Source organism: Sciurus vulgaris (assembly GCF_902686455.1).
Source record: "Sciurus vulgaris genome assembly, chromosome: 1".
NCBI classification, from domain to species: domain Eukaryota; kingdom Metazoa; phylum Chordata; class Mammalia; order Rodentia; family Sciuridae; genus Sciurus; species Sciurus vulgaris.
The window spans coordinates 126,301,370-126,326,344 of record NC_136461.1 but is presented as its reverse complement, the minus strand read 5'-3'; the positions used below and the strand labels follow the sequence as shown (position 1 = coordinate 126,326,344).

The window sequence follows — 24,975 nt, the reverse complement described above, 5'->3', positions numbered from 1 at the left end:
TACATTTCAGGAAGAAAACTCAGAGCTAGGTCAAGGAGGAATTCTATCTCCTGGGTGGGATTGCTTAAATGTCAGCCTGGTGAACATTTAGAGTAACCACTAAGTGTCCTTCATGATTTCCTTTTTCAAGTGAGATGAGTGTTTATTGTCTTTTTTGAATTTTTTGTTTGTTTGTTTGTTTGGGATTGTTTTGGTTTTGGACACTTTGCCACCACTGTGCATCAAGAGATTGAAGGGGAAGCTCATTGTTGCAGAACAAGGTAGAGGTCTTTTTATGAGGCCTCTAGGCAGTCTGCAGATGGTCTGGACCTGGGGCAGGATACCAGGATGGGATCCTCAGGCTGTCCTTCTAGGAGCAATGGAGACATTTTGCCTTTGGGAAAGAGGAGCTCAATACGTGTAACAGAAGGACAGACAGTAAAAATTAGTGCTATTTGACAAATTATTTTGAGCTCTCAGGGAAAAGGAGAGTACTTAACTTCCTGCCTTCTTCTGTTAGGTGAGATCATATGACTAGTTTATGGACAAATAGTAATGAGATCATAGTTGTATGCCACTTGCAGACTAATGTTTAGTTACCAATGCCAGCTCCTTGGAGCCCTCATCCCCCTCTTTTTCTACCATGGCAACTGGAATCCTCAGTGCCCAAAAGGAGCAGAGACTACACCCCCACCACAAGGCACAGCCTCAAAATGGGCGTTTCCCATGAGCAAAAAATAAACTTGTGTTTTAAGTTAGTGATAATCAGCAGGGTTTTTCAATGTAACTTTTTTTTTTTTTTTTTCTTTTAAGTGTGGTATACTCTAGTCTATCCTGAATGAAATTTAACACCCCGGCTTTCCAGAATCTTTTGGAATCTTTTAGTCAGAGAGAAAGAAATAAACCTGTGAATGAATAGATATATGTTAAGATCTGTTTCAGTCAGCTTTTTCACTACTGTGGCTAAAAGACCTTATGATAAAAATTTTAGAGGAGGAAAAGTTTATTTGAGGGCTCATGAGGAAAAGTTTATTTGAGGGCTCATGGTTTCAGAGGTTTCAGTCCATAGACAGCAGGCTCCATTCTTTGGGGCTCGAGGTGAGGCAGAACATCATGGTGGAATAGTGTGGCAGAGGGAAGGGGCTCACTGTGATGATCAGGAAGCAGAGAGAGAGAGAAAGAGAGAGAGAGAGAGAGAGAGAGAGAGAGAGAGAGAGAGAGAGAGAGAGAGAGAGAAAGCTTCACTCACCAGATACAAAATATATTCCACACAGGCACTCCCAATTTCCTTCCTCCTCAAGTCACACTTTACCTGCCTTCATTTACCACTCAGTTAATCCCATCAAGGGATTATTGCACTGATTGGATTAAGGTTCTCATGACCCAGTCATTTCTCCTCTAAACTTTTTTGCATTGTTTTACACATGAGCTTTTGGCAGACACCTCACATCCAAACCCTACCAGGGTCTCAGCAAAAGATTTTGCCTCAAATGCTGTAATAAAGATCTTCTCAGTGGGGACAAGTCAGACTTGCAGAGAGAGTAAAGGAACAAGAAGGAGACAATGAAGCATGAAGGGACTTGTGAACACAGAAAGTTGTCACTACTCTGGGGTTGCTGGAGAAAGAAGAAGGAATAGAAATTCTAAAAATCACTGGGAGCTGAAACTATAGCTGAGGAAGCCACACGGGCTGGCTCTCCATGGCAGGAGGTGTGAATTGATTCAGGGAAAGAGAGGAGAGGACACACTCACATCTTTTTCCTCTCGTTTCTCCCATCTACAGGATCTACCCAGTCAGGCAGTCAGGCAGTAGTCTAGATACAATCTGTGCCACATGGCTAAACCTCCAGAGTTTAGAGAGGAAGGAGAAGAGGTCTGGGGTGCAAGAAGGAGAATTAATCAAAACAAGTGTATGTGCTTCGTGAAAGTTTTAAAAAGCATCAGGTGGGTTGCTTTAGAAAAACAGTGGATTCTCTTCAAATCTTAAAAGAATTTTATGGGGACTTATGTTGGGGTCCACAAAAAGGAGAAGCTCTTGAGTAAGACAACTCCAGATCCGAGTCAGCACTTTCCCTAATGTGCCTCACCCTCAGTCCTGGCTCCAGAGTTAGGGAGAAGACAGAGCTGATCCAGAAGGCCAAGTTGGCCAAATAGGTCAAGTGCTATGAAAATGGGGCCAACTGCATGAACAGCACTGAACTGTCCAACAAGTAGCTCAACCTGCTCTTGGAGGCTTATAAGAACATGGTTGAGGTCCACAGGTCAGCCTGGAGGGTCAACTCAGGCACTGAGCAGAAGACCAACACCTTGGACAAAAAGTTGCTACTGATTAAGGACAATTGGAAAAAGTGGATTCAGAGCTGAGGGTCATCTGCACCACTGTCCTGGAATTGTTGGAGAAGTATTTAATAGCCAGTACAACTAATCCAGAGAGTAAGGTCTTCTATCTGAAAATGAAGGGAGATTACTTCCAGTATCTTGCTGAAGTTATATGTGGTGATGATTGGAAACAAACCATAGATAATTCCCAAAGAGCTTACCAAAAGGCATTTGATATAAACAAGAAAGAGATGTAACCCACACACCCAATCCACCTGGGGCTGGCTCTTAACTTTTCTGTATTTTAGTATGAGATCCTTAATAACCCAGAACTTGCCTGCACACTGGCTAAAACAACTTTTGATAAGGCCATTGCAGAATTTGATACACTGAATGAAGACTCATACAAGGACAGCACCTTCATCATGCAGTTGCTTAGAGAAAACTTAAATTATGGACATCAAACAGTGCAGAAGAATATGATGCAGCAAAAGGGGCTGAAAACTTAATACAAACAGGGTGTCATCCTTCTTTCCTCAAAAAACCTTTTTACACATTTCCTTTTTTTATTCCACTTGGATTTACCAAGGAAACCCATTCATGTGTATGGAAGCAACTGTTTATAGTCTTTTCACACTGCAGCTTTGGGAAAACTCCATTCCTTGATTTGTTTGACTTGGTCTTCCTGATGTGCACTTACTGCTTTAGAAAAGTTTTAATAGCTTCATTTCATATAAACATTAGTAACTTCCAAACACTTAGTAGAGTACTAAAAATGTATCTGATATTTATGTAATCTGAACCAGTTCTACAAGTGACTGCGTTTTATATTACTGTGAAGATAAGAAAATATAGTTAATTGCAGTAAAGAGTATTCTACATTTCTATATTCTACATCCCCTTCCTTATTCTTCTCTGAGGGTTTCTTTTCAGTAAACAACTTTTCCATACTCTTACTCTATTCTTTTTTAGTAGGAATCTAGAAGTATTAGATTGAATGAGAAAGGGGCTGGACATTTCTGGGCTGGGGGTCACAAATCAAAATGCCTCCTGTATAGCGTATGTTGTGGAGGTTATGACTATTCTGTGATAACAGAAAGTTTCCTTAGTCACTCATCTTTTGCTGCTATTAAGTTGACAACTTCCCTTCCCAATAAAAATTCACTTATACCTCCAAAAAAAAAAAGATTTTATGAATTTTTATGCTCAGAAATCACTTGAGCAGAGTAGTAGCATTATTTTTGTATAATAACTCCTAGTAATAATTAAATAGAAAAAATACAATAGTTTACTAATTTTTGTGCTTTTTCTAAGCTAATTGTTAACATAATTTAAGCATATGCCCAAATCATATTTTATCCTTCAGAATATTACTTTTTTTTTTGTTGTTGTTGGTATGGGAGACTGAACCCCGGGGCACTTAATCACTGAGCCACATTTCCAGCCCTGTTTTTGTTTTTGTTTTTGATACAGGGTCTTGCTAAAATGCTCAGGGCTTCATTAATTTGATGAGACTGGCCTCAGACTTGCAATCCTCCTGCCTCAACCTCCTGAGTTGCTAGGATTACAGGTTTGTGCCACCACAACTGGCTTAAATTCTTTTTGAAATAAATGAATTTAAGTTCTGTAAAATGTGAATATGTTCAAACCGCTATAAAATCTGGTGAAAAAAATAGTAAAAATTGAACCACTTGCAGATAATGCACTTAGATCCAAAAGCTTTCCTTACTCTATTTTACATGCCCATGAGCCAATTAGCTTCATTATTACTTCAGGAGATGCCTGTGGGCAATTGTATTAATACTGCTTACCCAGAAGAATCACCATTCTAATAGCTAGCAAGGTAATTTCCATCTTTTTCTTTGGAAAAATTTTTGGTTACATGTGAAAAGACCTGCCAAGAGTCCAAATATCAAAATGAATTGTATTATCATATGCTCTAATGCATCAAGTGACTCCCCCAAAACGATTGTAACTGAAGCTCCACAGTTATTGTAGAATATTATTTTTTTCTTCAGCATTAGTCTTTAAACTACCAACAAAACAACTTGATTATTATTTGTAAACCTCTGCTACACAGTAGAACAGATTCACCATTGTATGACATGGTATTTGGAATTTAACACCATGCTGTTCTTCTGTATAAATCCAGAAATCCTGAACAGCATGAAGCTTCCTTTCTTGAATGAGAGAAGTAGCCAAGCAAGAGTGCTTTTCTATGTGCATCTTGTGGGCTCTTTCCTGCTGTGCTGATAAGGGATAAAATGCACCCAAAATAAAATGCACACAACAGCAGTGGTGACCTTGAACTTTCATGTGACATGTGCTTGTGTGTGACTGACTACACATCAAGGACCTTGTCCCTCTGGAAGTTACCATGACATCCTTAGTTTGGAAATGTCATTTTTCTGACCTCCCCAAGCTCAGGTAGAGCTGATGTTTAGTCCTTCAGAAATAACTTCTCAGCCTGGTTAAGTACAAAGGACTTGTGTTCCTTAGTCTGACTCCTAAAAGATTTCAGTCTTTCCCTGTAAAATGCTTTGTATTGCTGAATGGGGTCTGGTCACAATTGAAGGGCCCACAGATCTGCATAACAGCAGTCATTTGATAGGCCAGGGCTAAACCAAAACTCCACCAAAAATAAAAGGAAGTTGCAGAGATAAAGCCAAGTTTGTGCAACTGCAAAGAGCCTTGAACTTCAGGCCCTGGAGGTGAAAGACACCTGACTGCTCATGAAGCTTAAGCCCCTACCACAAACTTGCTTTTTCCACTTTTCAAGGTTATGTCTGGTGATATGAGATAGATTTGGGAAGAGTTTAAGATTTATGATCTCCTAGATACCCAAAACCATCATGTTTGTAATATTTGCCTTTTAGGATTTCAGATATTTAGTGGTTGATTGATGATCATGCACATAGTCTCATCTTAGGAAGAGAGTCAAGAATGGGAAGTTAGTCTAAACCCTGAAATCAATTTTTGGTGCTATGAAAAAAACATTGTTCTCCCTCTTTTTTCCCTTCTATTCAAATTCAGACTATTTCCTTTCTAAAAATGTACTTTAAATTCTCTTCTTTTCAACTTCCTGTTGTTATTTCATGATTATTCTTCTTTTGAATCTATAAGAATTCCACTTCAATTTTCCATCCTCTTTTGGTTTTTTCCCTTATTCCAGTTTCAGTGACTGTATTCTGGGTAATGTCACAAGTTAGCTTGAGAGAGTTCTTTATTTCTCATAACTAATTCTTACTGATTTATTTTCTTGACATTCAGTCAATGTACCCTATAACTGCTCCATTTTCTTTTCACTTCATGCTCAACTTATTTTTATTCTCCTTAGTCTTCTGATAGGATGTTGCAAAATGTATTTATTTGTCCAATGTTAAAGGAAGGTATCTCCTATTGTTAGGATTATTCATATTTTCGGTTCTGTGATTTTATAGCAGTGACTTTCATTTTTAAGCCTGTGTGAATCCTAAATGTGATAGAAAATGCTTGGCAGAAGCTTACACATTTTAAATATGCTGATGAGGAAAAAGTTTGAAGATTTACCATGTTCATGAGATTGTTTTCAAAAGCTACATATGGATAGGATTTTCAGACAGGAAGGGTAAATATTTACACAAATGTGCTTCCACATAAAAGTAATGGAATCACTAGCAAGTTTAACAAAATCAAGTTTTATATTATCCTGGAAATTAACCAAGGGTGTAAAACGATCTGAAGATAATTTATTCAAGAAAAACTAGTGAACCTCAATAAGAACAGTGGGGTTTATGGTATTTTAAGTTACTTTCCCCCTCAGTACCCTGGTAGCACAGGAAGCAGTAGGCCAGCCTTGGACAGCTCTGCATCGACACCCCAGAACCTTGCTACTGCCTGACCTGTCTTGCAACCTCCTGGAAAAGCCACTTTCACAGGGTGTTTTCATTATTTGATTTGACTCAGAACTTCCTTCCTGAAAAGCTCTATCCAGCAGGAAATTATTGAAAATAATCAGCTGAAATTATTTAACATGGCAACTGTCTAAGGCAAACAAGAGAACAACAGACAAATCAAAAGGTTAATCTGGAGATGTTCAAAGGGAGCTTTGAAAACCTCTGATACGCAGGGCGTGGTCATGCACACCTTTAATTCCAGTGACTCTGGAGGCTGAGGCAGGAGGAACCCAAGTTCAAAGTCAGTCTTAGCAACTTAGCAAGACCCTAAGCAATGTAGCAAAACTCTGTTTCAAAATAAAAAAATTAAAAAAAAAAAAAAAAGGCTGGGGATATGGCTCAGTGGATAAGCCCCCATGGGTTTATTCCAGGTACCAAAAAGAAAGAACCTCTAATACTTCTGGAAATCTAAAGGCAACATGCATGTACAGGAAAGACCTGAGAGGCCCCAGTCTCCTATGGTTAAACTGAAAACTCTGTGCAAACAAGAAGCAGGAGTTAAATTGGAATAGTCAAAAGTGTGTTCAAGGTACACACACACACATACACACACACACACGTGCATTACACACATGTGTAAACACACAGCCCTTTAGAAAAGAAAACCTGTAGATCCAAGGTATCTAAGGAATATGTAAGCATGTCCATTGTTATTATGACATTATTCACAATAATTAAAATATGCATCAGCCAACATGCTCATCAGTGAATGAACGGATAAATAAAATGGGTATATATACACAATGGAGTATTGTTTAACCATAAAGAAGAATGAAATCTGATCATTTACAACAAAATCAGTGGAACTGGAAAAGATCATGTTAAATAAAATAAGCCAGATATAGAAATACAAGCATTGCATGTTCTCTTTCATATGTGGAAACTAAAATTATCAAACCAAATATATAATAGTGATTACTAGAGTTGAAAAGGGCAGAGGGTGAAAAAGAGAGGTTAGATATGATCAATAAATGCTGTATGCAGGTACTGAAAATTTTGAACCTCATTGCTATATACAGTTAAGATGTGCTTATCAAAAATATTTTTTAAATAAAATAACTGAACAAGAGTCGTCAGAGTTTATACACAACGTGGAATTTAGACTCTACAGACTTAGTCTAGGTAAAAAAAGAAAAAGAATAATAGCAAAACTGAAACAACCACAAATTCTTTTGGAAGGTTAGAGAAGGATTGGACTCTGATCTCTAGAATGTCTACATTCTATTGCCTAAAGTGATAAACTTTCACCACAAAAATTGAGACACGTAAAGGAACAGGAAATTTTTCCTGATACACGGGAAAAGTAACAGCTGATAAAAATACAAGAGAACACCATGAACCAGCTTGAACTCATACCAACAGGCCACTCACTCCAATGTCAGCAGAAAATATGTTGTTCTCAAGCGCACATAGACTCTTCCCCAGTTCACACCATATCCCCAGCCACAAGATGGGTCTTAAGAAATCATATAAAGTCTACTCTCTGACCACAATGAGATTAAATTAAAAATCAGTGACAGAAGGCAAATTTAGAAACCCTAAATATTTGGGAATTACACAATATATTTCTAAACAACATGGGTAGCAAAGGAACTACAAAGGAAAGTCAGAAAGATTCTTGATCTGAATAAACATAAAATTTAGCACATAGATATTTATTGCATACAGCTGAAGCTGAGTTTAGTTTTTCTAACTAGCTTATATGCCCATATTAGAAAAGAAGAATAATCTCACATCAACAATCTCAACTTCCTCCTTTAGTACACCAGTAAATGACTGGATAAAATGTGTTACATCCTTACAATGAAACATTATTTGTCAATAAAAAAGAATAAAGTACTGATAAAGCTATAAGACTGATGAACCTAAAAAACATTTTTGTGAAGTAAAAGAAGCCAGATATAATAGATAACTTATGGTATGATTTTGTTTACATGAAATATTCATGAATGGCAAATCAACAGAGATAGAAAGTAGACTAGTGGTTGACTAGGACTACTGATCAGAAGAGAGATTACCTACAAATGAGCATGAGTGATCATGAGGGAATGGGAATATTCTAAAAGTGGCTTATGATGTTGGTTTGAGCCATCAGTAAAGTTACTAAGATCACTAAGTTACACATTTTGTATTTATTTGCAGTACTAACCTGGGGGTGTTCTACCACTGAGTTACATCACCAATCGTTTTTATATTTTTCATTTTGAGACAAAATTTTGCTAAATTGCCAAGATGAATCTTGAATTTGCAATCTTCCTGCCTCAGCTTCCTGACAGGTATGTGCCACCATGCCTGACTACTGAGTTATACACTTTTTAATAAACTAATTTATGATATGTAAAATATACCTTAACAAAGCTGTTATAAGACAAAAAACTGCATACATTGATGAAAATATGGGTAATACCTATAATATCCTGAATAGATTTATCCTCCCAAAACCACTTCCTAACAAATTAAAATGTAGCTCTATTCCAGCAAGGATTAGCTTACAGTCATTACTTTAAGCACTTTGAGATGTAAAGGAAGACTTATTTTTCCTAATAATTAATTAGTGAAGAAACTGAGAATAAAAGAGAAAAAAATTGTGATGATATAAAATTTAAATGTACCCAAATGTTTGCCTGATGGATTCTATTACAACTCTTTGTTCGAAATAATAAATAACAGGGGAATTCACATTTTGAAATCTTCAAATCACATTTTAGTTGTGTATTCATTATCTAGTGCTGCCTAAGAAATTATCAGACAGCATCTGAAAACAGCACACATTTATTATCTCATAGTGTCCATGGGTCAGGAGTCTGATCACAGATTAGCTGGTTGTTATGCTTTGATATGTGGTGTCTACCAAATGCTCATATGTGAGATATTGAAGGAATGTTTAGAACTAAAATGATTAAATTATGAGAGTTGTAACCTAATCTGTGGATTAATCCACTTGAATGGATTAACAGGGCGGTAACCACTGGCAGGTAGGAGCCTCAGCACCTTGTCACACAGGTTTCCCAATGTGGCATTTACCTCTTGAAATCCAGCCAGGAGGAGAGAGTTTCTATATAGCTCTTCCAGAAAGACAGTCTTCTTTAAAAATATTTTTTAGTTGACAATGGACCTTTATTTTATTTATTTATATGCAGTGCTGAGAATTGAACCCAGTGCCTCACATAGGCTAGGCAAGAATTCTACCACTGAGCCACAAACCAAGCCCCATAATAGAGTCTTTTATCTGTAATGCAGTCATGCAAGTGACAGCCTAACACCTTCTCATATCCTATTGACTAGAGTCTATCAAGGTCCTGCCTACTCTGTGAGGGAGGGCACTTGAACAGGAGTGGATGGGATGCTGGACAGCATATGGGCTGTCTGACACATGTGTCAATTAAAATATAACATGTCAATTAAAAAATCAACATGTAAATTTTATTTTTGTTTTTAAAAATGTTCAAAATTAACTTGATATTTTATAGTACTTACAACAAAATTTTAGGATCTAACAAAAGAAAACAAATGTCCTAACATGAATGTTTCTGACACATCTATTGATAACATGTATAAACTCATCTACAAGTGTAGATTTGTGCATGTGTGTGTGTATGCACTACCTTTGTTTATATATACACACATATATATACTCACACATACACATACATATATAATATATACATACACAATATTCTATTTCATTATGAACTAAATTTCACATTTCTCTATTTTTCAAACTGAAAAAAAACTGCCTTCAAACCCCCTTTTGCAGGTTCAGGAAAAATTCAAATATCAGTCATTCAAATATAGTTGCTACTAAGAGCCAACCATTTCTCCTTCATTAGGGACCTCCTAGGAACTGATGGGTTCTGGTCAAATGGTCTCCTTACATATGTACATTTTTGAACAAAGCAAAACAAGAACAGAGATCAGTACAACAACCATAGGATTCTCTTCCCCTCCCATAATTTTCAATAATGACGTTTTTGTCACTGCTCTTCATTTTACAAAGACCCAGGGACTTGATCTGCGGTTTTTCTCTTTACCAGCAGGTATTATTATCATCTTGCACTTTCAGGTGTCCCTGTGACATCCTGACCTGCCAGCCCCTGGATGTTTACTCATACTCCACTCCCATGGAGCCTTGCCCAGAACTGCCCCACCTCCAACATCCCTCAACCAAGCTTCCACCCTGATGATTTTCCTCTAACCTTTTGAACTATTTACTTATCTGATTTCCTACAGCTGTTCTTAAATCTTGCACAACTCCTAATTATTCAATTATCTGAATTCTCTCTTCCATTGTCTTTCCTTTTCTCCTCTCTTTATCAAATTGAATTACTGTGTTTCATTACTTGATCTGCTGCTTTAGTTAAGATCATTTTAATTTGTGCATTAGGAAAAGTCAAAATAAAACTATATAGGTTTCTATTTATTTTTTTACTAATAAAGACATTTACTATGAGGTCAGCAGAATTACTTGTACACATAGTAATTGCACGAATCTATGAGGTACAGAAAGGTTAACAAATCTGAGGTGATCATTGTACATTGTATACATACATCAAATAATCACACTGTACCCCATAGTTATGAACAATTAAGATAAAAATAATAATAAATTAATATACAGAAAAATGAATATTTCTTTCAAAAGGTTTCCTGTGTAGTACAAATGTTGTCCAAAAAGAGTAAATGAGAGCTGTGGTTGTGGCTCAGTGGTAGAGTGCTTCCCTGGCATGTGTGAGGCACTGAGTTAGATTTCAGCACCACATATAAATAAATAAAGGTTAAAAATGGTAAATGAAATAAAGACTTTTTGGGGGAACAAAATCTAAAAATGAAATTCATTGCCAGCACATTTGCTGCAAAGGAAATGAAGGAACATTCACAACAGAAAGTAGATGATGGCAAATAAAAAGAAGGTATAAGTGTAATAGTAAATATGAAAGGCATTTTATGTCATTTATCACCTTAAAAGATAATTGACAATTTAGAAGGGAAAAAATAATGATGACATATTGTGGGGTTTGTTGCATCTATAGAAGTAAAATTATCAAAAATGACAGGAGTGTACCAATATGGCATATTAAAGCTCAAATTATAGAGGATCCAAGATAGTGATTTAGAGGAAGCCTGTATTCCTAGTTTCTCCATGACTTGAGATTCAAACAGCAGAAATATTGCTTCTCTGTGAGATGGGTGAAAGAGGGATTTCATGAAAATTCAATATGGGATAGTCAGTCTTAGAGATTCAGAAATGTGGGCACATTAAACAAAGAAGAGTAAATTGGAGCCAAGCTGGTTGCACCAGCAGAAGTTCATTAATGCTGGCTCATGAGAGGGAGGGAGAACACAGAAAAACACAATGAACAGATTTGGTATGGAAAAATCTGAGATCAGAAAAAGCAGCCTGAACTTAGCTGATTCAGAGATTGCATTGTGAACTGGTGCTTGAAACTCTGTTCTGTTTCTCAATAGGCTGCAGGGATCTGAGGCAACAACCATCTTGAGGTAACCAAGTTGCAGATTCTGCTGCTGGAGCCTGGAGGTCATAGTAAACATTACCACACTGTTCCAGAAAGTACATAACACGTGGCCTAAGGTGTGCCTGGCAGACTGTGAGTAAAACAGGCACAGTGATGACTTTTCCCAAGGGGATTCAAATCAGAAGCAAAGAGGAGACCAACTCCCTTCTCCTTAGAAACCGGTGGCTCACATGACCAGTTGAAGTGGGTCAGGAATCTGAACAGGTGGCGGTGAATACACTCAGGGACTAGGTCTGGGAAGGCTGTTTTGTGGGCTGCAGAGTGTGGAGAATTGACTCTCCTACCCCACAAGTAGAATTCTTGGGAATTTTCTGAGATCCAGACTCCCAACAGATATCAGCAACTGACAGGCCATACAGGTGTGTGGACCTAATCTTATCAGAGTAGATGCCACCCAAGGAAACTCTGAGACTTAATTAGACATAAGCTCCACCCCCAAAACTCCCTTCATAGAACTCTGCAGCAGCCCTACCCTCGGAATGCATCAATCTGGTCTGTGCAAACAAAACTTCAACTGACAAGTACATTCCACTTTATCTTACTTTACATGGTGAGAGGAGAAGCTGAGACTTCTTTCAATCAGCTCCGGTATTAGGCCACTTCAACTGGTTTCTTGAAGAGCTATACAAAAGGAGGATGGGGTTAACAATACCCAGCCCTTGCTATTGCTCTCAGTACATAGCTGAAGAAGAAAGACAGTCAAGCATACACAGATTTATTCTTATCAACTCTTTAACCTGCCTCAGTGGAAATGATCCCTTAATTTTTTTAATAAGAATATTTTTCTGTGTGTGTGTCTGTGTGTGTGTTCTTGCTGTGCTGATTGGTTCACTGACATATATACATATTTGTTTCTTCTTTTTTTTTTTCTCATTTTTAGCATTTGCTTAATTTTGTTGTTGTTGTTGTTTTTTGTGTTTTTTTTTTTTTTTTTTTTTTTCCTTGCCTTGTCTTTTGAAGGTTAGGGCTTGGGGTCTGTATATTTTGGTTGTTTTGTATTATTTTCATTTGTTTTTCATTTCCCTTTCTGTCTTTTCTACTCCTGCTAATAGTCAAATTCTCTTGTTCTCTTTCTCTATTTCTTCTCTCTTTACTTTGTTTATCTTGTTTTTCTCCTTCCTCATAATCCTCACCACTAAATTTCTTTTGCATTCTCTCTGCTCAAAATTACAAACTCTTTCCTACCTTCTTCTCACATTTTATTTTCCCTTAATTAACCATACTTTAACTTTTTTTTGATCTAATTGGTTTATATAACTCTTGCCCCCACCATTAATACTATTGCAATTATTTCTGTTATGGATGACATTTTTCACACCTGTTGCTTGCTTTATGCATGATCTAGTTTATCATTACTTATTGTTTAAGCTGTTGGCAATTAATGATGCCACCTCTTCTGGTTTTTGTTTGTTTGTGGCAACTGACATTGCAGATGACATAGTAGGAACTAGGCATTTATTTTAAAACTATATATTGTTTGCACTGATGTTGCTATTGTTTGTTCCCCCCTATTCTCTAAGATGCTGGGAACCTACAGGGATACTATAACTTCACAGGGTAGATAATTTGCTACTGTACTAAACTCAACCAAATACAGTGCACTTAGCTCCACATACAAGTTCATGACACTCAATCTTTAGCTATACTTTAATACAAAAAATAGAAGAGACAAAACTCAAACTAATAACAAGGCCAACTAAAAATATCTAGAGGTGGGTCCCTAGGTCCCAGTTATTTACATCCACTACTACAGCAAAAAAAGAGAGAATTAACACAAAGCTGTGGACATTATGCCTACAAAGGAGTTTCAATTTAGATAACTATAGGACACTTTGGAAAGTGAAGAGTGTGCCCTAAAAAGGCCCCCCACATAAAAGTGGAGGAGAAATCTCTCCCAACTGATGCATAAAATCCCACACAAGAATACAAGAAATACAAAAAAAGGTAACATGACATCTCCCAAAGTTTTTAATTCACCAACTCAAAGATATTGAAGTAGATGAAATATCAGATAAAGAATTTAAAAGAATCATTACAAAAATGATCAATGAATTCCAAGGGAGCACAGAAAACAACTGAATAAATTAAGGAAGTCAGAACAAATTACGAATGAGAAATTTAATAAGGATATAAAAATATTGAAAAAATAACCAAACAGAAATCTTGAAAATGAAAGACATAATGTATCAAATAAAATGTTCAGCTGAAATTCTCTCTGATATAGTAAATCATGCTAAAGAAAGAATCTCAGAGCTGGAAGACAAAGTAGCCAACCTAAAAACATTCAGACAGCATTAACCAAAAGAAAATAAGTAACCAGTATCTGAATATACAAGGACTCTGGAACAACATGAAGAGACCAAATTTAAGAATCACTGGAATTGAGGAAGTCTAGAGATGCAGGCTAAGGGAATTGATAACTTCTTTGGGGAAATAACAACAGGAAATTTTCCAAACCTTGAGCATGAGAAGGACATCCAGATATAGGACACATTCAGAACTCCAAACAGACAAGATCAACAAAGAACTGGTCCACATGAATTATAATTAACATGCCTAACATACAGAACAAGGATAGAATTTTAAAGGTTTCAATAGAAAAGTGTCAATTCACATTTAGAGGCAAGCCTACCATGATCACTTACAATTTTTCAGCACAAACTCTAAATGCCAAAAGGACTTGGAATGATGTGTTACAACACCTGAAAGAAAATACCTGTCAGCCAAGACTGCTATATCCAGCAAAGCTATCATTCAAAATTGAAGGAAAACAAAAATATTCCAAGATAAGCAGAAACTCAAAGAATTCATGACTACTAATCAGGCACTACAGAAATTACTTAAAGAAATACTAGACACAGAGATTCCACAAAAAAAAACAAGAAAAGCAAATGGCATATGATCCAGTTTTTCAACTCCTCAATATTTATTTAGAAGATCTAAAATCAGTATATTATAGCAATACAGCCACTTCAGTCTTTATAGTGGAACATTTCCCAATATCCAAATTATGGGTCAAAGCAAATACTTACCAATAGATGAATGGATTAAGAAAATGTGGTATACACAATGAATCTTTATTCAGCCATAAAGAATAATGAAATAATGGCACTTGTCAGCAAGTGGATGGAAATGAAGAAAATCATGATAAGTGATGTAAGCCAGACTCAGAAAATAAAGGCTTGAAGGTTTTTCTCTTGTATGTGGAAGCTATAACAAAATAAAGGAAAGAAGGTAGTTGGGGAGGGTATTGGATATCATAAATACAGAGGGAAGATCAGTGGAGTAGAAGAAGGAGAGCAAGAGTGAGGAAAAAAGGACAGGAAAGGGAAGATAAATGGAATTAATTTAACAAAATCATCTTATGTTCATATGCCAAGGTACAGAAAGGAAATTTCACCTTTATGTGTATGTAGAAGAAAGGAACTTTAGTAGAGAATAAAGAAGAGAGGAGGGGAGAAAATGGAGGGATTGGGGATTGAAATCAAATCCCTGCATGTATGATGTTGTCAAAATGAACTCAAAAGCTATGCATAATTATAATTCTCTAATAATAAATAATTAAAAAGAAAGAAATAGTCCACACGGAAGAAATAAAAAACAAACCCCAGAACTTACAAATGAAGAATTTCACTTTAAGAGTGCCTAAGCAAATGAGAAACAGGGCCAAATTTAGCATTAAAAATAAATCAAAATGGCAGAAATTACTAAATATTTCTCTGTAATAACATTGAATGTAAATGAACTCAACTCTACAATTAAAACATCAATTAATTTAAAAGAATTAAATTTTAAAACAAGACCAAACTACACATTGGTCGCAAGAGATATACCTTACAGACAAAGATAGCCACAGCTGAAAGTGAAAGGATGAAAATTGATATACCATGTGAGAGGAGCCTGGAAACAAGCAGAATAGTTACTCTCAAATCTGACAAAATGGACTTCAAGTCAGAATTAATCAGAAGAGACAAAGAAGTTCACTTCAGACAGGTAAAGGAACAATTCAACAACAAGATATAACAATAATAAATATTTATGCCCCAATCTTGGGTGCAACAAATTATATAAAAAGATACTACTTCAATTGAAGCCTCAAATAGAACCCAATACTGAGTAATTTCAACATACCTCTCACACCATTAAAGAGGTCATCTTGACATAAACTGGATAAACATTCTTTGGACTAGAAAAATATAAAGAGTTAAATGGCCTTAACAGTCATCTATAGAACACTTCATACAACAACTGATGAATACAGTTTATTCTCAGTATCTTAGGGAATCGTCTCCAAAATTGACCATAATGTAGGACACCAACTCTTTGAAAATAAAAATATGTTCTTAAAATAAAAAAAAATATATATATATATAAATATATATATTTCCTTGCATCTTCTCAGATTATATTGGAATAATGTAGAAATGAACACCAAAAAAAAACATAAACTATATAAACACATGGAGACTGAACAGTACAATTTTGAAAGACGAATGGGTGATAAAAGAAATCAAGGGAGAAATTAAAAAATTCTTAGATGCAAATAAAAATAGGGTTTCAACATACCAGAATCTGTGACATAATGAAGGGATTCCTAAAAGGAAAGTTTATAGCTATGAATGCCTAACATAAAAAAAATCAGAAAGATCCCAAATAATCTAATTATGCATCTCAAGGCACTTGAAAATGAACAAACTAATTTCAAAACCAGTAGAAGGAAGGAAATAAAGAAGATCAGAGTCAAAAATCAATAAACTTAAAAATTTTTAAAAATACAAAGGACCAATGAAACCAAGAGCTGGTTTTTGAAAAGGTAAATAAGATTGATAACGCTTGACCAAGCTAAGCAAGAGAAAACCCAAATGAACAAAATTAGAGTTGAAAAAAGGAGTTTTCACCATGGACATTACAAAAATTCAGCAGATCATCAGAGACTACGTTGTAAACTTATACTCCAACATATTGGAAAAGAGAAGAAATGGATACATTTTTAGACAACTATGATATGCCAAAACCGAACCAGCAGGACATAGAGAACTTAAATGGACCAATAACTTGTAATGAGATAGCAGTAATAAAAAGCCTTCCAAAAAAAAGAAAAAACCAGGACCACATAAATCCTCAGCTAAATTCTACCAACTTTAAAGAATAAGTAATACCAATACTCCTCAAATTATTACATAAAATGAAAAGAAATGGAACCCTTCCAAATTTATTTTATTATGCCAGAAACACACTTTTATACCCAAACCAAGTAAGAACACATCAAGAAAAAGAAACTACAGACTGATATCCCTGATGAATTTGAATGCAAAAATACTTACTAAAATATTAGCAGAACATGTTCAACAACATATTAAGAAGACTACACACAATAACCAAGTTTGTTTTACTCCAGAGATGCAAGAATGGTTTAATATACACAAACCAATAAATGTAAGTCATCAGATAAATAGAACTAAGGACAAAAATCAGTTATCTCAATAGATGCAGAGAAGGCCTTTGACAAAATTCAGTCTCCATTTATGATAAAAACACTAAAGAAACAAAGGATCTAAGAAACTTATCTCAGCATTATAAGGGTATAGATGAAAAACCCAAGCCAATCTCATAGTAAATGGGGAAAAGTTGAAAGAATTTTCTTTAAAATCCTGGCGAAGACAAGGATGTCCACTCTTAACACTTCTATTTAATACAGTGCTAAAAATTCTAGATAGAGCAAATAGGTCATAGAAGGAAATAAAAGGGATAAAAATAGAAAAAGAATAAGTCAAATTATCACTGTTTGTATATAAGATCCTATACTCAGGAGATTAAAAAAACAAAAACAAAAAATAAAACACTCCACCAAAAGACAGCTAATGCTAATAAATAAATTTGGCAAAGGAGCAGGTTATAAAATTAACATACAAAAATCAATAACTCTCTTTTATATACCAACAATTAATCTGATGAGAAAGAAATCAGGAAAACAATTCCATTTACAAAAGTCTCAAAAAAACATCTAGTAGTAAATCTAACAAAAGATGTGAAAGATTCTACAATGAATACTACAGAACATTGAAGAAAGAAACTTAAGTAGATGGAAAACCTCCCTTGTTCATAAATAAGCAGAATTAATATTGTTAAAATGGTCATACAACAAAAAGCAATATGCACATTTAATACAGTTCCCATCAAATACCAATGATATTCTTCACAGAACTAAAAAAAAAAAAAAAAAAAAAAATAGTTCTAAAATTCATTTGGAAGAATAAAAGACCCAGAATATCTAAAGCAATTCTAAGCTTAAGAAATCAATGCTGGAAGCATCACAATACCTAACTTCAAATTATACTATAGAGCTCAAAAACTGCATGATACAAGCATAAAAACAGACACATAGACCCATTGATACAGAATGGAAGACACGGACAAAAACCCACACATCTACAGTCATCTGATTCTTGGCAAGGGTACTAAAAACATATATTGGAGAAAAAAACGTCTTTTAAAAAATATGGTGCTGGGACAACTGGTTATCCTTATGTAGAAAAATTAAACTAGACTCTTATCTCTCACCCTGCACAAAAAATCAACTCAAAATCAATAGAAGGCCACAGAATTAGACCAGAAACTATGCAACTCTTAGAAGAAAACACAAGGTCAACACTCCAGCCTACAGGCACAGGCAATAACCTTCTCAATAGGACACCTAAATCTCAGAAAATAATGCCAAAAGTTAATAAATGAGATGGAATCAATTTGAAAAGCTCGGCACAGCAAAGAAACAATTATGAATGTGAAGAGAGAACCTATAGAATAGGCAAAAACCTTTGCTAGCTCCTCTTCTGACAGAGCATTAATGTCTAGAATATATAAAGAGTTCAAAACCTTTAAACTGAAAAACCAAATAACCCAATTAATAAATGGGAAAATGAATTTAACATTTCTCAAAAGAAGAAATACAAATGGCCAACCAATATATGAAAAATAATGTTCTATTAGGGAAATGGAAATCAAAACTACACTGAGATTCCATCTCACGCCAGTCCCAATGGCAGTCACCAAACTATGGAACTATCCTAGGTGCCTATCAATGGATAAATGAATAAAGAAAATGTATATATACACAAGATGTTTTATTGAGACATAAAGAAACATGAAATTGTGTCATTTGTAGGAAAATGGATAAAACTAGAAATGATTGTGTTAAAAAAAGCCATACTTAGAAGGTCAAGGGTCTTATGCTTTCTCTCATATGTGGAAATTAGAGATGGAAAAGAAAGGTGAGGAAGATATTATGAAAATGAAAGGAAGATCAGTAGAGAAAAGGGACCAAAGGATGGGAAGTGGGAAGGAGTCAGGGAAATGCTGGGGAATGATGTTGGCCAAATTCTATTCTTATACTCTGTGCATGTATAAATATGTAACAACAGATCCCAACATTATGTAGAACTACAATGCACCAATAAAATAATGTGGAAAAAACTTCAAATTACAAACCCAAAATTTTATTAAATGTGTAAGGTCTAAAAATTCCTAAGTGAAGGGTGGATATTATCATATTATTGTTTGAAAAAGGCAAAAATCTACTTGATACTTTAAAGATACATATTGGTTAAAAGAAAAGATGTAAAAAAAAAAATATACCAATAAAAAGAAGGGAATAAAAAGGATATTCTTTTTGTATCAGGGATTGAACCCACAGGTATTTAACCACTGAACCACATCCCCAGCCATTTTTGTTTTTTATTTTGAAACAGGGTATCACTAAGTTGTTTAGGGTCTCACTAAATTGCTGAGGCTGACTTTGAACTTGAGATTTTCCTGCCTCAGCCTCCAATGCTGCTGGGATTACAGATGTACACCACCAAACATGTTTAAAAGGGGAATTTTTAATATGATAACTTCAATCACAATCAAGAAGTAACAATCCTAAAGGTATATGTAACTAATAATATAGTTTCAAAACACAGGAAGAAAAAAAGTGATATCAGTGAAGGAAAAGAGAAATTCAAAACTTTCAGTGAAGATTTCAACACTATTTTTTCTATAATTGATAGAAAAACAGCAGCAATTGAGGAAGTGTACGTTTAAACAATACAACCTTTCTTGCTAAGGATTGCTTTGGTTACTCTGGGTCTCTTATTTTTCCAAATGAATTTCATCGTTGCTTTTTCTAGTTCTATGAAGAATGTCATTGGGATTTTAATAGGAATTGCATTAAATTTGTATGACACTTTTGGTAGTATGACCATTTTGACAATATTAATTCAAGACAATATTATCCAGGAGTATGGGAGGTCTTTCCATACTTCTAAAGTCTTCTTCAAATTTTTTCTTTAGTGTTCTGTTGTTTTCATTGTAGGGTCTTTCCCCTCTTTTGTTAGATTCATGTAAAACTAATTAGAACAAATTAAACAATTTTTAAAAACACAATACAATCAATTCACTTGGCTTAGATGACATTTATTGAACATTTCAGCTGGCAATAGCAAAATACAGCCTTCCCAAGGACATGTGGAACTTTTTTACACAGAAAAATCATTTCAAATGATCCAAACCCAAGTGCAAAAGATTAAACTAGAAGTTAATAAAAATTAATTAATAATTAAAGAATATCTGGAAAAATTCAAATATTTGGAAAGTAAACAAAACAAGAACAAATAATTAAGTTATAGAAGAAATTGCAAAAGAAATTTCAGATGAACTGATTGACAACAAACACACGAAATGGGCTGGAGTCATAGCTCAGTGGTAAAGCACTTGCCTGGCACGTGTGAGGCACTTGGTTCAATTCTCCGCACCACATATAAATAAATAAATTAAATTAAAGTCCATGGACAACTAGAAAACAATTTTAAAAAGGGGAATGTTTTAAAAATATGTAAAGAAGCAGCTACAGCAATGCTAAGTAAATTTAAAGTATTAAATGTTTATATTAGAGGTGAAGAAAGGTTTAAAATCATTGATATAAATTTCTAATTTAGGAAACTAGTAAAGTATGAACAAATTTAACAAAGAAGCAAAAGGAAATAATGTACATTCTTTCATGAATCAGAGTGAAAGGACATTTTCAAAAAGAAAAAGCAATGTTTTTTTTATTAACAAGAGAGTTTACAAAATGAGCTAGTAAATATTTTAAAAAGAAATGTTAAAATGTTTCTACAAATAAGTTGTAATATGCAAGATAGAACAGGAAAAAAAAACTAGACTAAAAATATCAACAGATAGTTCGACCCTCTAACTACTGTTGCCTTTAGAGATGGGTCCTCTAATTTCTGCAGCAACCCATCCTAGAAACCAAATAACATTTTCAGAAACCAACTCAGCATCAATATGCTCCTCTCCATACCACTACCTCATTTCCAACTGAAGACCAGATAGATAAAGCCAAATATGCTCACAAAAACCACTTATGGAAAGTACCTTAGCTTTAGTTAGCCCACCTCCTGCTTCCCTATGCCAGTGCCTCCAATACCACCTCAACCAATATCACCTGAAGCCTTTCTTCTTTTTCAATGTAAAAATGTCCCACCTGTCTTTCAGCATTTGCCAAAATTAAATGGTGGTAACTGGCTCCCTTACTTTAGCAAGACCTATTAATAGATTGTCTTGATTTGTTCTTATTTGGGTTGCCATTATCACCACAAATATGATGGTAAATATTTATGTAAACACAAATAAAAATTATTTCATACAACTCCATTAGAAGCTGTGCCTAATTGGAAGAAAAAAGAGAGAGAAAATAAAGGAAAGGAGGAAAGAAGAAGGAAAGAAGAAAGAGAGGAATGAATAAAGGAAATACATACACTGTTCATACAGTTTAAGTCTGAATATAGTGGAGATGTCTGTTTCTCTCAAATTAATTTATAAGCAATTCTTACTTAAATCCAAGCAATTTTTTTGATAGACATAGAAGACCATTTTTCTCCCTAAAATTTATATGGAAGGGTACTAAAATAACTGAAATTACCTTGAAAAATATTAAAAGGAAAGGAACCATTCTGTCCAACATAGTTTTACTATACAGCTATGGAAATCAAGACTGTTTAAGTTTCTAACTTTAAGTTATAAAACAAGACTATAGAGTTAAAATTTTAAATCCATATAAAAAATTAGTGGGTGAAGGAAGAAGAAGAGAAACTTTTCATCAGGTCAGCTTTTATGGTAGGGAGGATACTGCTTAGCAATGATAAATCAAGAAATGTTAGCTGAACTCATGGAGATAATTGTAACTACGGTTTGAATAAGTTTCTCCCACATGTGGCGCTATTGGGAGGTGGTGATACCTTTAAGAATCCTCTGGTCCTATGGGCATGCTAACCACAAAAGTATATGGGGACCATACTCTGGCCCTTCCTCATTACCTCTTTACTTCTCAGCCACCATAAGGGGAGCCCCTTCCTTCATCATGTGTTTCCACCATGATGTTCTGCCTTATCACCAGCCTAAAGCAATGGAACCAAGCAATAATGGACCAAATCCTCTGAAACTATGAACCAAATAAACTTTTCCTCCTTATAAGTTGATTATCTCAAGTGTTTTGTTATAGTAGCATAAAGCTGATTATCCATTTATCTCAATAATTTAGAGGAAAAAAAAAAAAAAAAAACTGGTGTTTCCAAAGAATAGGATTGGAAAGAAGGCATAAGAATGAAGAGTTTTCTTCCTTATTTTAATAAATCTAGACTGAAAGGTGGCTTATGCCAAATGAAAGAGTATCTATACTTTTAACAAAATGTAAGCATACATATTCATACATAAAATTTCCTCCCATTGATCTTCTAATACAAACAATATCTTTAACACAGTAAAATAAGAACCTGTAGACTCCATCTCTCTGTCTCAGCTTTGCTTTTCAGCTTGCTTCCTAGGACCCCTTCTGTCCTAACACAGGAACATTTTAGTTTCTAATGATCACCAGGTTCCCCTTCCCTTATTATTCCTTCTACCAAGAATACTTTCTACCATTCTTCTCCATTCAGTTAGCTAATACCTACAACTTTCTGAGCTCAGTTAAAATGTCACTTCATCAGAAAATAATCCAGACTCCCCATCACTGATTTCTTGTTTGGTAATTTTGCTTATTTTTCCCATTATAATTGCTATCCTATGTGGCCCATATTTGTGAGACAATAAATATCTTTTTACCTCCTAAATTGCAAGCTCCATGAGATCCAGAATCTATTTCACTCCCTATCATTTCCTCCCCATGTAGAACATGGTTTTGCATATATTTGAATTTAATAAATATTTGTTGAAAACATATGAACTGGCATATAAATTGTTTTCTGAAGCCCCATATACGTCCTTGCATAAAATGTATAAATCCTAGATAGCTATCCTTTAAAGTAAGAATAAAGGAGCAATTAAATCTGCCCCCCCCCACTGTGTTTATCTCAATCATGTGCTCTTCAGCACACAAGTTAAACCCCTGCAGTGCAACAAAGACTATTTAAGCAATATGCTCAGAGTTATTGCACCTTCATATTTTATAACTCAAGTGGCAAGAAATAGGACTTTTATCTGTATCATAGACTAATCATGTTACTCGAGGCTTTGGCAGGTGTCCTTGTTTTGTTTGGAAGACATAGGTTGACCAGCAATATATTCAAATCTGTGGATGAGTCATGTCCTAACAAGGATCTACTGTACTATTAAATTTTGGCAGGAGAGTGACAGAGGTCTCAATAGCTTACCTTGGCTCAGATCCATTGCCCTCTTGTGCAGCAATAAATAACACAACCCCAAAACTAACAGAAATAAGAGCAGAGGCAGGACCTTATTTAAAAGAAACTGCAGAATTACTTCTATCATGACTGCTTAAAAATAAAACAAAATCAAACAACAACAACAAAATAGAATCAAGGATCGCCATAGAATCATGGCACCCAGAAGTCAACAATCATATTTCTGAAATAATCTGCCATTATTGGATGTTAAATTGCCAATGAGGTATTTTTTCAATATTATTATAACAAAAGTTATGTCACTGAAGGGAGATATGTTATGTGATCTCTAACAATAAGAGCATTAATTTGACTTCACTGCTAGCAGATCTTGTAGAAGAAACACTAGGGCATAGGAGGTGAAATCTTGTGCTCTGAGTCAGAATACCTGGATTCAGTTCTTGCCTAAAGCACTTATGAGCAGTTCTTAGACAAAGTAATGATGATTATTTTTATCAGGTCTGAGTTAAAGGATTGTGAGAGGATTAAATAAAATAAAACCAGCTTAATTACCTAACACAATATCCAGCATATGGTAAGCACTTGATAAAGCATAGTGCTTTTTATCACTGTTATGCACTGGGTACTGTATGCATAACTTTATGTGCCTCATCTCAAGTCCTTACACCTATTCTGAAAGACAATTATCAATATTCCCATTTGGCCAGTGAGTTCATGGGAATTCAATAATTAACCTGAGGTCAGGGAATTAGTAATACCAGTCATTATCCAAATCCAGGCTTACAGAACTTCAAAGCCTACAATCCTCAGAGATCTCTAAAGCTGTATAATGTGACAGGGACTTGGACTATGTTATGTTATTCTTTATTATATCCCTAGCCAAATGTAATTTCCCCAGTCTGCCTAAGGATGGCTATTGTCTGATTTATGAATAATTGGAGGTCAATAAATGGCTGTTCTACTGAGATCTGGTTAAAAAAAATCAGTAAACTTATAGTTAAAACAATTACCATGTGTATGAATTTTAGGTCTTAACATTATCAATACTAAAATAAGTTGTACCTTCTTTAAAGAGTTATGAGATTTATAGTTAATAAAATTACAATTCTTAGCTTAAGCTAATCACTCAGTAAGTGTTTATTCAAAACAGGATATATATGTATGTGTACATACGTCCACACTTCTGAGTATACATAATGTATAAATGGATAGACAGACAGACAGCAAACACCTGCCACTTAAAGAATTACTTCTAACTGAAACTGAATCTACCATCCATCTTCACCCCTATTTGTAGTCTTTCATTGTTTGTCATCAAAACTCTCCCCCCCTTTTTGAATTTATATAAAGACTGTGCAATGTCTCTGGTTAGGAGAAATTGTGAGCAATACCCTCCACATTATTACACATGGCTAAGTGGGTACTCATATCACCTTTCAGAATGTCTAGTACTGATCAAATGAAGGGAGAACCAATCATTAGCTCTGGAGCCACATTAATCAGGTAACTCAAGGAACAGAAGCATTTGTGATT

General features: G+C 35.0%; 1 pseudogene across 1 annotated transcript in view; it reads left to right on the top strand.

The window, feature by feature from the left end:
• LOC306665179 (14-3-3 protein theta-like) overlaps positions 1-24,975 on the top strand; it is a 34,676-nt pseudogene that overhangs the window by 83 nt on the left and 9,618 nt on the right. The window contains exon 2 of the transcript in view: positions 2,194-2,902. The product of the transcript in view is annotated as a 14-3-3 protein theta-like (transcript). The remainder of the gene's footprint in view (positions 1-2,193; positions 2,903-24,975) is intronic.